Consider the following 13,566-nt stretch of genomic DNA (forward strand, 5'->3'; position numbering starts at 1 on the left):
TTGCATTGATCACTGAGGAAGGCTTTCTTCTCTCTCCTTGCTATTCTTTGGAACTCTGCATTCAAATGGGAATATCTTTCCTTTTCTCCTTTGCTTTTCGCTTCCCTTCTTTTCACAGTTATTTGTAAGGCCTCCTCAGACAGCTATTTTGCTTTTTTGCATTTCTTTTTCTTTGGGGATGGTCTTAATTCCTGTTTCCTGTACAGTGTCATGAACCTCTGCCCATAGTTCATTAAGCACTCTATCAGATCTAGTCCCTTAAATCTATTTCTCACTTCTACTGTATAATCATAAGGGATTTGATTTAGTTCATACCTGAATGGTCTAGTGGTTTTCTCCACTTTCTTCAATTTCTTCTGTTTCAGTCTGAATTTGTCAATGAGTTCATGATCTGAGCCACAGTCAGCTCCCAGTCTTGTTTTTGCTGACTGTATAGAGCTTCTCCATCTTTGGCTGCAAAGAATGTAATCAATCTGATTTCATTGTTGACCATCTGGTGATGTCCAGATTTTCTAATTACTGTATCTTTATAATAAGTCAAGTTTTGATACCTGGTAAATGATTTTTGTTCTTCATGATTGTCTTTGCTGTTCTTGGTTCTTTACATTTCTATATACATTTTAGACTCAGATTGTCAATTTTCAGACACACATGAAAGATTATCACTGATATTTAGATTGATATTTTCTTGAAATCATAGATCAAGTCAGGAGAAAAATGACATCTTTATAATATTGATAATACATGAAAATGGTATATTCCTTATTTATTTGTTTTCTCTTAATTTCTCTGAATAACATTTTGTAAATTATGCATGAAGCTCTTGCACACCTTTTGTTAGATTTATTCCTTGCTGTTTGATTATTTTTGGTGATCTTGTAAATTGTGTTATTTTTATTTCCATTAGGAAATAAAATGGAATTTTTTGCTAATGTTGTATAAAATTCTATTGATTTTATATATACTATATATCTATATATGGATGTATCTATATATATATAATAGATAAGTATAATTCTGTCTAGTAACCTTGCTAAATTGACTTAGTTTCAACATATAAATCATCTTTGAATTATAGCTACTTTATTTCCACCTATCCAATCCTTACCCTCTTCCTTCTTTTTCTTGCCTTATTACATGGACTAGAACCTCCAGTATAATATTGAATATAAAGAATGATAGCAAGCATACCTGTCTCACTCCTTATCTCAGGGAAAAGCTTTCAACATTTCTTCTTTATATAGGTTTGCTTAGTAGTAGTCTGTATTGGATTTATTTTATTCCTTGTTTAAGAAAACTTTTTATCTCTTGAATGGATATTCAAATTTTGATAAATTTTATCAAATTCTTTGATATTTATTACTTTTTATTTTATTAATTACTTTTATTAATTAATACAATTAATAAGAATTCTATAACTCTTCTTATTCTATTAGAAAGAATAAGAACGAAATTGTAGTGATTGCTTTTTCAATCCTAAACTTGCCTTGCATTCCTGAAATAAAGCCAACTCAGTCATAGTGTGTTATTGTTTTTATTATTTATTGGATTTGGTTTGGTAATATTTTGTTTAGGCTTGTAAAATCTATGTTCACAAGTGAGATTAGCCTGTAATTTCTCTTTCTCACACTATCCTTGTCAGGCTTTGTTTGGTTTCTTATAGGTGGAAGGTAAGCTAGAGGCACTGGGAATTCCAGATTCAGTTCAGTTCAGTTCAGTCTCTCAGTCGTGTCCAACTCTTTGCGACCCCATGGACTACAGCATGCCAGGCCTCCCTGTCCATCACCAACTCCCGGAGTTTGCTCAAACTCATGTGCATTGAGTCAGTGATGCCATCCAACCATCAATTCCAGATTACCATAGTTTAGTCAGGGACATAGAGGATTCAGTCCCTGTGAAGGTTTGTCTGTTTCCAGTTATTGCTATGGGCCTTTCAGGGTCCCAAACAAAAGTCCATAGTGTTTACTGGAGCCCCTCCTATCAGGCCCACACAGATGCACACAGACATTTGTAGTAACTTTATTCATAGTTTAATTCTTCTTTCCTCTATTCTATGAATCCATTAAATTTTCTGCTCAGCTTTTTAGCCTCTTTGCTTTTGTCATTGACAGTAGCCTTGCTGCCGCTGCTGCTTAGTTGCCCGGTCATATCTGACTTTCTGTGGCCCCCTGGACTCTGCCCATGGAATTTTCCATGCAAGAATACTGGCGCGAGTTGCCATTTCCTGCCAGAACTCTTTACTATAACCTGTCCATCTTGGATGGCCCTGCACAGCACAGCTCATAGCTTCAGTGAGTTATGCAAGCCCCTTCACCATGACAAGGCTGTGACCCACGAAGGTGAGGATTACCATATGACCCAGCAATTCTGTTCATAGCAGCATTACTCATAATAGCCAAAAGGCAGAAACAACGCAGATGTCCATCAGCTAAGGAATGGATAAACAAAATGTGGTATATCCATAAAATGAAATGTCTTCAGCTATAAAAATGAAGTACTGATACATGCTACAACATGAGTGAGCCTTGAAAACACTATGCTAAGTGAGAGAGGCCGGACACAAAAGGCTATATGGTGTATGACTCCATTAAATGTTCAGAATAGGAAATTCCATAGATATAGAAAGCAGATGAGTGTTTGACAGGGACTGGGGAGGTGAGTGAATGGGGATCGAGTGCCTAATGAGTATAGAGCTTATTTCTGAAATGATTAAATTTATCTCAGTTTTTTTTAATTGGGGTTCTGTTAGATAAGAAATGGGAGAATCACTGGCTGGCAGCCAATTTCCTATTTTTATAAAGAGGAGAAAGCTTATTGGTCTGAAAAAGGATTTCTCTTTAATTTTTGAAACTTTTTTTTGCTTACTATAGAATTTTAGGTTAACCCTTTTTTCCCCTTCCAGTACTTTGAAAGTGTCGCTCCACTGTCTCCCTTCTTATATAGTTTTTTATGAAAAGTCTGCTATGTTTGTAATTTCCTCTTCTTTATGTAATGTTTTTTTTCTCAAGCTGCCTTCAAGATCTTCCCTTTTTCTTTAGTTCTCAGCAGTTCAAGTATGATATGTCTAGCTGTATTTTTAGTTGTTTATCCTATTTAATATTGTCTAATCTTCTTGTATTTGTGGTTTTATATCTGTCATTAATTTGAAAATCATTTCTTGGCCATTATTTCTTCAAATATTTCTTCTGTCCCATTTCCTTCCTCTGTCTCCCTCTCCTCTTCTCCCCTCCCCACTTTCTGTCTCTTTTGCTTTCTCTTTCTCTCACTTTTTCTCTCTCTCCTCTCCTCCCTCCCTCCCTCTCTCTCCTCTGATGCCAATTGCACATATATCAGACTCTTTGGTATTGTCCCACAGCTCTAGGATGCTCTGTTCTGTTGGGGGTTTCTTTTTCCACTTTTTTCTTTGCATTTCAATTTGGATAGTTCTACTGAATTATCTTCAGGTTCACCGATTCTTTCCTTCTCTGTGTCAAAACTACTGATGAGCCAGACAAAAGAAATCTTTGTGTTACCGTGTTTTCTGTTTCTAGTATTTCCAATTGATTCTTTAGTCCTAGAGTTCTCATCTCTCTGCTGAAAATGACCCACCTAGTTTTAAAGGCTTTCCACTTTTTCTACTAGGTCCTTTAACTTTATTAATCATAGTTCCTTTAATTTCCTTATCTGATAAATCCAGTATCTGTATCATATCTGAGTCTGGTTCTGTTAATTGCTTTGTCTCTTAATAGTGTGTGATTTTTCTCTTCCTTCTTTGTATGCCTTGTAATAATTTTTGTTGAAAGCTGGACATCTATTACAAGGCAATGAAGACTGAGGTAAATAGTTTTTATGCCTGGAAATAGGCACACCTTTCCCTCTGCTAGGACTTTAGTGTAAGAGATTGAGTCAGTATACTCAAGAGCTGACTTGCTTTTGGGTTTTGTTTGTGCTATAGATACTGTCAGTGTATTGCAGGCTTCAAATTTACCTAACATTACCTGTGTTTATTGTTGAGGCTGGTTGTCCACAGATTTTATCAATGTCTGCCCCACCCTCAGCTTCACATCTTCCTGATGCTATGTTAGCAGTAGATTGCTATTACCTATTACTTGATGCTTACAAGTCTCCTTGACAGGGAAAGAGAGGTTTTCTCTCTTTTTCTGATTCAGTGTCAGTTTTAGATAAACACTGTACACACCCCACCACCACCAGGTCTTAGTGTTAAGGCCTTCCTTATGATCCTACCCCACATTCCACTGGAAAATCTCTAATGATCTGGGTCCCCTATAGGGCAGGAATTTTTTTCCTCTTTCTCCAGCTGCAGCTGGTCTTCACCAATACAAGATTTGCTGTCTGATGACAGGATTTACTGCCCTTCACCAGCAGCTTAAGGCTTTTGTTCTATAGGGAAGACAAGGGAGAAGGATCTGGGTAGGGCTTGATGCCTTTCCCTGCAGTGGCTGTTCTTCCTTTCCTACAGGCCTGTACCACAAAAGAAACTTTCTCAGGACTTGCATGTTGCCCCAATCTTTCATAAGAACACATGGTAAGATCCTTGGAGAAGAGCCTACAAGTGAGTGTGGATTGCCCATGTACTTGTGGCTCCCAGAAGTATTTTTGAATTCTCACACTGGCCTACATTTGGCCTTTAGCAATTCCTTAAAACCTAGAACTGAATTCTTACCAGATTGATGGTGTCCAGGTATGGAGTCAGTCTCAAATAAGCAAGTGCATCTGTGCTATATCTCCTTGGAGGCTCCTGGCTTTCCTAAGATTAAGATTAATTAGATTGCTCTGAAACATCAGCTTTCCAACAAATTCCCAAAAGTTGTGGATTTAAAGATTGTCTTGTGATTTTTTTGGTTGTTGTTGTAATAGTGGAAGTAGTGCTATCTCCAGCTTCCCTCTGTCCTAAGCAGAATCCAAAAGGCCCTGAGAAACTGTTTTGTAGTTAAATCTGTTACATGTATTAGAATGCAATTTGTAACTAATGCAAGTACCAACTAGCAACATTACTCAAATATAAATTCTAAATGAAGCAAAGGAGTAAGCATCAAGAAATAAAACTGAGTACCTGAAGAACTGGGGAGAACTTAAACCTTTCTAAGTTTTCTTTTTTTTAATTAAATTTATTTATTTTAATTGGAGGATAATTACTTTACAATACTGTGATGGTTTCTGCAATACATCAGTATGAATCATTCATAGGTATACATGTGTCCCATCCCTCCTGAACCCCCCCCACCTCCCTTCCCATAATATCCCTCCAGGTTGTCACAGAGCACTGGCTTTGAGTGCCCTGCTTCTAAGTTTTCTTAAAACACAGAAGCCATAAAACAAAATATTAAGGCTAATAAATTTTACTTCATACAATACAGATTTTCTGCATGGCAAAAAAAAAGATCATCATTAATATCAAATAACAAAAATATTTTCAGAGGGCTTTCCTGGTAACTCAGTGGTAAAGAATCCACTTGCTAATGCAGGAGACATGGGTTTAATCCCTGATCCAGAAAGATCTCATGTGCCACAGGGCAGCTAAGTCCATGTACCATAACTACTGAGCCTGGGAGCCATAGCTGTTGAGCCCACGTACCACAGCTAAGAAGCCCGCATGCCCTAGAGCCTGTGCTCTGCAACAAGAAGCCACCACAATGAGAAGCCTGCACACTGCAACTAGAGAGTAGCCCCTGCTTGCCATAATTAGACAAAACCGTGCAGCAACACAGACCCAGCACAGCCAAAAATAAATAACTAAATAAAATCTTAAAAAATACATATTTGCAGAGGGCAGAGATCAAAATGGCAGAACAGAAGGAAATGGAGCTCACCTCCTCCCACAAACACATCAAAAATACAACTACATTTGGAACAAGTCTCACAGAATACCTACTGGACACTGGCTGGAGATCTCAAACAACCAAAGCTACAAGAAAGGGCACTACGTTACCAGGTAGGACAACATGGAAAAAAAGGAATTGGCATGATACCTGCACCCCTGGGAGGGAGCTAAAAAAGGGGGAAGGCTCCCTCACTCTGGGAACCCCTGTCACTGGTGGGAGATCAGTCAAGACAAATAGCGAACTGCAAAGACTGGGGAGAGAGCAGCAGCTGACTTTCTGCAGGTGGAACACAGAGAAAACCACAAAGACAGTCCCAGCCACCTTGCTGCACTCTCCAGCTGGAAACATGCGTTGGTGGTATGCATGGGGCCTAGGTGCTGAAACATGGGCTTCCGCAGAGGGCTGGGACTGGCTGTGCAGAGACAGCCCAAAGGGGCTAGAGCATGGTCTGGGCCACAACCAGGGATTTGCACAGAATGGAGCCAGGTCCTCCATAGCAGCCTTATTGTTAACACACATGCAAAGAGAGGGGGAAAGCCCTACCATAGACGCCTCCTCCTCCACGTGTTCACACTGGCTAAGGGCCTGCCTCCAGGAGCTGTGGGAGCACGCGAGCACCAGCAGGCTTCTCGTACGCGAAGTTGGGGCTGAAATCTGAGCCAGTTCCCTGTGACTGTGTGGTTTTGGCAGATTTGCACCACTGGTGGCTTTGTAAGTGCAGGGGCTGCAAGACATCTGAGCAGATGACTGGTGCTCCGATGGCTGGAGGGGGTCCAGCATTAGCAGTGGCAGGCTTTGTGGGCACACACACAAAGAAATGGGGCTGCAGCCTGGGCTGATTCCTATAGCTCACAGGATGGGGACAGTGGTGTACAACTACAGTGGATCCAGCAGCTGGATGTAAGTGTATCAGCAGCTTTGTGGGCACAGTGCCTGAGGGACATCCAGGCAGATTCCCACAGCTGAGACGAGGCCAAGGACAGTGTACTTGTGAGCTCACACAAGTGACAGGCAACACCACAGCTCCTGCAAAGGAATACTTAGTAGCTCCTCTCCCAGCAGGAGCACTCCAGTCCCACCCACCTCACACTGCAGCTTAGAACCAAATCTGGGGGCTTCTATCCCAACCACTGGGGAACAGACTCTGCCCCTGACAGGGATGTGACAACCACAGAGCAAAGAGGAGGCCCTATTCAACATACAGTGCAGCTGTAGTCACTGCAATATTAATCACACCCCCTGTCAAGAGAATAACAGCCAGCACACACTGAGAAAAGCTGTGGAGGGTATCCATACTATAAACAGCCCTCACATCAAAAACATTAGACTCATGCAGGCTACACAGGGGTGGCCCCCACATAAAAACAGCTCTTCAAGACCACAATAGATAACTTTCTCCTAAATTCCTAGATGGCAAAGAATCTGCCCACAATGTCGGATACCTGGGTTTGATCCCTGGGTCAGGAAGATCCCCCAGAGAAGGGAGTGGAAACCCACTCCAGTATTCTTGCCTGGAGAGTCCTATGGACAGAGAAGCCTGGCAGTCTACAGTCCATGAAGTCGCAATGAGTTGGACATGACTGGACAACTTAGCACACACAGAGAGGAATATAAGTAAAATGAAGAAGTGGAGGAACCGCTCCCAATTAAAAGGTCAGGATCATTCCCAGGAAAGAACAATATAACATGAGGCTTCCGGTCCATGAGACTGCAAGTTCAAAAAGGAGGTAATAAAAATACTGAAGGAAATAAGAAAGGCTATCGATTAAAAAAGCATATGACTATAACAAGGAATTAGAATTATAAAGAGCAGATCAAAATTAGACTCACCTGCCAAGATGAAAACTAAGCTAACGGCAATAAACAGCAAACCAAATAGTGCAGAAGAATGAATAAGTGATCTGGAACATACAGTAATAGAAATTACCCAATTAGAACAGCAAATACACAAAAAATTTTCAATGAAAGCAGTATATGAGACCTAAGGTATGATATAAAAGCAAGCCAATCTATACATACTAGGGATCCCAGAAGGAGAAAAAAGAGAAAAGGGGATTGAAAATGTATCTGAAGAAATTATGGCTGAAAAATTTCCAAACCTAAAGAAGAAAATGGATGTCCAGGTACAGGAAGCACAGAGGAACCCAAAGAAGATGAGCCCAAATAGACCTACACCAAGATGTATTATAATAAAAATGGCAAAAGTTAAAGAGACAGTTCTAAAGGCAGCAAGAGAAAAGCATATTAAAAGTAAAACATTAATCACAAGGGAACTTACTAGTCTATCAGCTGATTTCTTTACAGAAATGTTGCAGGCCAAAGGGAGTGACAAGATATATTCATAGTCCTGAAAGGTAAAAGCCTACAACCTAGAATATTCTACCCAGCAAGGTTATCATTTAGAACAGAAAGAGAGATAAAGAATTTCTCAGACAAAAATTAAAAGAATACGACAATACTACACATATCCTAAAAGAAATATTAAAAGATCTTCTCTAAATAGAAAAGAAAAACCTACAGGAAAAATAAAATCACAATAAGAAAATTAATCACTTAAAAGAAGATGTGGTACATATATACACTGGAATACTGTTTAGCCATTAAAAAGAACTAGATAATACTATTTGTAGCAACATGGATGGAGCTAGAGATTATCATATTAAGTGAGGTAAGAGAAAGACAAATACAATATGATATCACTCATGTGGGGCCTTCTCTGGTGGTACTAGTGGTAAAGAACCTGCCTGCCAATGCAGGAGACATACGAGATGCAGCTTCTGTCCTTGGGTTGAGAAGGTCCCCTGGAGGAGGGCATGGCAACCCACTCCAGTATTCTTGCTTGGAGAATCCCATGGACAGAGGAACCTGGCAAGCTACAGTCCATAGGTCACACAGAGTCAGATACAACTGAAGTGACTTAGCAGGCATGCACCACTCATGTGGAGTCTAATTTTTAATGTTATAAATTAACTTATTTAAAAAAAAGAAACAGACTCACAGATTTCGAAAACAAGCTTATGATTACCAAAAGGGAAACCTGGGGTAGGGGGGAATAAAAAAGAACTTGAGATTAACATATGTACACTGCAATACATAAAATAGATAATCAACAAAGACCCACTGGGAACTCTACTCAATATTCTGTGATAACCCATGTGGAAAAAGAATCTGAAAAAGAGTGAATATATGTGTAACTGAATCATTATGCTATATGCCTGAAACTAAAACAACATTGTAAAGCAACTATACTCCAACATAATTAATAAAACAAAAGGTAAATCACTTAAATAAGCCATTACACAGGTTTTTTTTAATAAAAATTTTAAAAAATTGTGAGCGTGATTATAACCATAATGAACAACAAAAGGATAAACTTGAAGTTTTAAAAGAAGACATCAAATCATAAAATGTTGGGTGGGGACATAAGAAAATGTAGTTTTGGGTTTTTTTTTTAAGAAAATGTAGTTTTTTTTAAGACTGCGTTTGAGCTTATATGACTATCAGTCTAAAGCAAGTAGATATAGTAATGGGTTAACACACTTGAAAAGCAAGGTAATCACAAATCAAAAATGTACAATAAATTCACAAAAACCAAAAAGAGAACACAAGCATAAAATAAAACCATCAAACCCTAAAAGGAAAAAAGAACAAAGAAGAAATGCAAAATCAACTGGAAAACAAGGTTTAAAATGACAATAAACATATGTCTGCCAATAATCACCTTAAATGTCAATGGACTAACTGCTCCAATCAAAAGACATAGAATGGCAAGTTGGATAATAAAAGAAAAGCCTACAATGTGCTGCCCTCAAGAGACCCTCTGTAGGGTGAAGAACACACACAGATTGAAGGTAAGGAGGTGGAAAAAGATACTTCATGAAAATGGAAATGACAGTAAAGTGGGGACAGAAATACTCATATCAGACAAAATAGACTTTAAAACAAAGACCATAAAGAAAACTACTATATAATGATAAAAAGATCAGTACAAGAAGAGGATATTACACTTGCTAACATATATGCATTCAACATAGGAGCACCTAAATACATAAAACAAACACAGATATAAGGGAGAAATTGACAGGAATTCAATACAATAATAGTAGGAGACTTTTAACACCTCACCAACATCAGTGGACAGATCTTCCAGACAGAAAATCAGTAAGGTAACATATTCTAAATGACAGAATAGAACAGTTAGACTTAACTGATATTTTTAGGATATTGAATTTTTAAAAACCTACAGAATACATGGTCTTTTCAATTGCACATGGAATGTTCTCTAGAATAGGCAACAAGCCTTAAGAAATTTAAGATAAATTTAATCATTTCAAGCATCTTTTCTGACCTCAACAGCATGAAACTAGAAATCAACCACAGAAAAAGAAATGAGAAAAAAATGATTACACGGAGCCTAAACAATACCCTATTAAAAACCCAATGGGTCAATGAGGAAATCAAAGAGGAAATTAAAAAGTGCTTTGAGACAAATGACAATGAAAATGCAACCATACAATATCTACAGCAAAAGCAGTCCAAAACAGGTAATATAGAGCAATTCAGAGCAATAGAGACTTTCCTCAAAAAGCAAGAAAATTTGCAAACAACATAACCTACCACCTAAAAGAATTAGAAAAAGAACAATCAAAATCTCAAATTAGCTGTGGCTGCTGCTAAGTCCCTCAGTCATGTCCGACTCTGCGACCCACCGGACTACAGCCCACCTGTTAGGACTGTTACCTGGTTACCCTGTCCATGGGATTCTCCAGGCAAGAATATTGGAGTGGGTTGCCATGCCTTCCTCCAGAGTATCTTCCGAACCCACAGGTCAAACTTGCGTCTCTTAACATCTGCATTGGCAGGTGAGTTCTTTGCCACTAGAGCTACCTGGGAAGTTTGTGAGATCTTATTCCCTGACCAGGGATTGAACCCATGCCCCTTGCAGTGGAGGCAGAGTCTTAACCACTGGACTGCCAGTGAAGTCCTCTAAAGTAAGCAGAAGGAAGTATTTGAAATAATAAAGATCATGAGAAAGTCAATTCATAGGCAGGTTGATAGGAAGTCCAGGGTCCCTGAGGAGGAGAGAGGGGTCTGGGGTTCTCAAGGAGGAGGAAAGGACAAAATTTTTTTCTCTCTCTCTACATTCCTTAGTCTAGTCACATAAAACATTTTTTTTCCTTAAGCCAGGAACTAATGATTACACAACAAACAGCTCAGTTTAAACTCTGTACTAAGGATTATATAACAACAATGTATCCTGCTTGAGGACAGTTTCTCCTTCTTGAAAAGCCTTCTGACTAATCCTGTTATTTTAGAATGTATATTATGGGAGTGGGTTTGGTAAAATCTATTGTTAGTTCTAATCCTGTCGTCTTAAAACGTAAATTTGGGGAGTGGGTCTAGTAAGATCTTTCAACCTTGAGACAGTCTTTTGATTTATTGTAGTAACTAAAAAGTATATAATTCCATTTGTTAAGACTAGCCAGGGGGGGCACTCTCCGTCCCCCTTCTGATGTCTATGTCAGAAGCTTTCTCTGTCCCTTTTCTTACTTTAATAAAACTCTGCTACACAAAAGCTCCTGAGTGATCAAGCCTGGTCTGTGGTCCCGAAGCTAAATCTTTTGAGATCAAGAATCCGACACCGTTCACCATACCCTATCAATCAGAGAGGAAATAGAGATTTTAAAAACAATAGGAAAAAAATCAATAAAATTGAGAGCTGGTTCTTTTTTGCTTTTGAAGGATAATTGCTTTACAGAATTTTTTTGTTTTCCGTCAAACCTCAACACAAATCAACCATGAAAAGTGAAGTTGCTCAGTCGTGTCCAACTCTTGCGACCCCATGTACTGTAGCCTATCAGGGTCCTCTGTCCATGGGATTTTCCGGGCAAGAATACTGGAGTGGGTTGCCATTTCCTTCTCCAGGGGATCTTCCCAACCCAGGGGCCAAACCCAGGTCTCTGCATTGCAGGCAGATGCTTTACCATCTGAGCCACCAGGGAATGAATCAGCCATAGGTATACATATATCCCCTCCCTTTTAGAACTCCCTCCCATCTCCCTCTCTATCCCACCCCTCTAGGTTGATACCAAGACCCTGTTTGAGTTTCCTTAGCTATACAGCAAATTCCTGTTGGCTATCTATTTTACATATGGTGATATGTTTCCATGTTACTCTTTCCGTACATCTCACCCTCTCCTCCCCTCTCCCCATGTCCACAAGTCTATTCTCTATGTCTGTTTCTCCATTGCTGCCCTGTAAGTAAATTCTTCAATATTACTTTTCTAGATTCCATATATATGCATCAGAATGTGATATTTATCTTTCTCTTCTAACTTCACTCTGTATAATAGGTTCTAGGTTCATCCACCTCATTAGAACTGACTCAAATGCATTCTTTTTATGGCTGAGTAATATTCCATTGTGTATATGTACCAAAACTTCTTCATCCATTCATCTGGCAGTGGACATCTAGGTTGCTTCTATGTTCTAGCTGTTGTAACCGGTGCTGCAATGAACAATGGGATACATGTATCTTTTTCAATTTTGGTTTCCTCAGGGTATATGCCTAGGAATGGGATTGCTGGGTCATATGGTGGTTTTATTCCTAGTTTTTTAAGGAATCTCCATACTGTCTTCCATAGTGGCTGTATCAATTTACATTCCCACCAACAGTGCAAGAGCATTCCCTTTTCTCCACACCCTCTCCAGTATTTATTGTTTGTAGACTTTTTGATGATGGCCATTCTGACCCATGTGAGGTGTTATCTCATTGTAGTTTTTATTTGCATTTCTCTAATAATGAGCGATGTTGAGCATCTTTTCATGTGTTTATTAGCCATCTGTATGTCTTCTTTGGAGAAATGTCTGTTATAGGTCTTTTCCCCACTTTTTGATTGGGTTGTTTGTTTTTCTGGCATTGAGTTGTATGAGCTGCTTGTATATTTTGGAAATTAATCCTTTGTCAGTTGTTTCATTTGCTATTATTTTCTCCCATTCTGAGCGTTGTCTTTTCCCCTGCTTATAGTTTCCTTTGCTGTGCAAAAGCTTTCAAGTTTAATCAGGTCCCACTTGTTTACTTTTGTTTTTATTTCCATTACACTAGGAGGTGGGTCATAGAGGATCTTGCTTTATGTCATCGAGTGTTCTGCCTATGTTTTCCTCTAAGAGTTTTATAGTTTCTGATCTTACATCTAGGTCTTTAATCCATTTTGAGTTTCTGTTTGTGTATGGTGTTAGGAAGTGTTCTAATTTCATTCTTTTACATGTAGCTGTCCAGCTTTCCCAGCACCATTTATTGAAGAGGCTATCTTTGCCCCATTGTATATTCTTGCCTCCTTTGTCAAAAATAAGGTACCCATAGGTGCATGGGTTTATTTCCCGGCCTTAAGAGCTGGTTTTTTGAAATGATAAGAAGAAATAAAATGTATCCAGATTGGAAGAGAAAAGGTAAAACTCTCATTATATGCAGATGATATGATACTGTATATATAGAAAACCCTAAAGACTCCACACAAAAACTACTAGAACTGATAAATTCAGCAAGGTAGCTGGATACAAGATTACCATAAAGAAATCTGTTCATTTCTTTACACTAACAGTGAAATATCAGAATGGGAAAATTTTTTAAATATCCTTTTTAAAATTATGTCTGGGAGTTCTGGTGACCTAATGGTTAGGATTACAGGCTTTCACTGCCATGGCCTGGGTTCAATCCTTGGTCAAGGATTCCACAAGCCACCAA

Source organism: Dama dama, chromosome 16 (assembly GCF_033118175.1).
Source record: "Dama dama isolate Ldn47 chromosome 16, ASM3311817v1, whole genome shotgun sequence".
Lineage (NCBI taxonomy): Eukaryota > Metazoa > Chordata > Mammalia > Artiodactyla > Cervidae > Dama > Dama dama.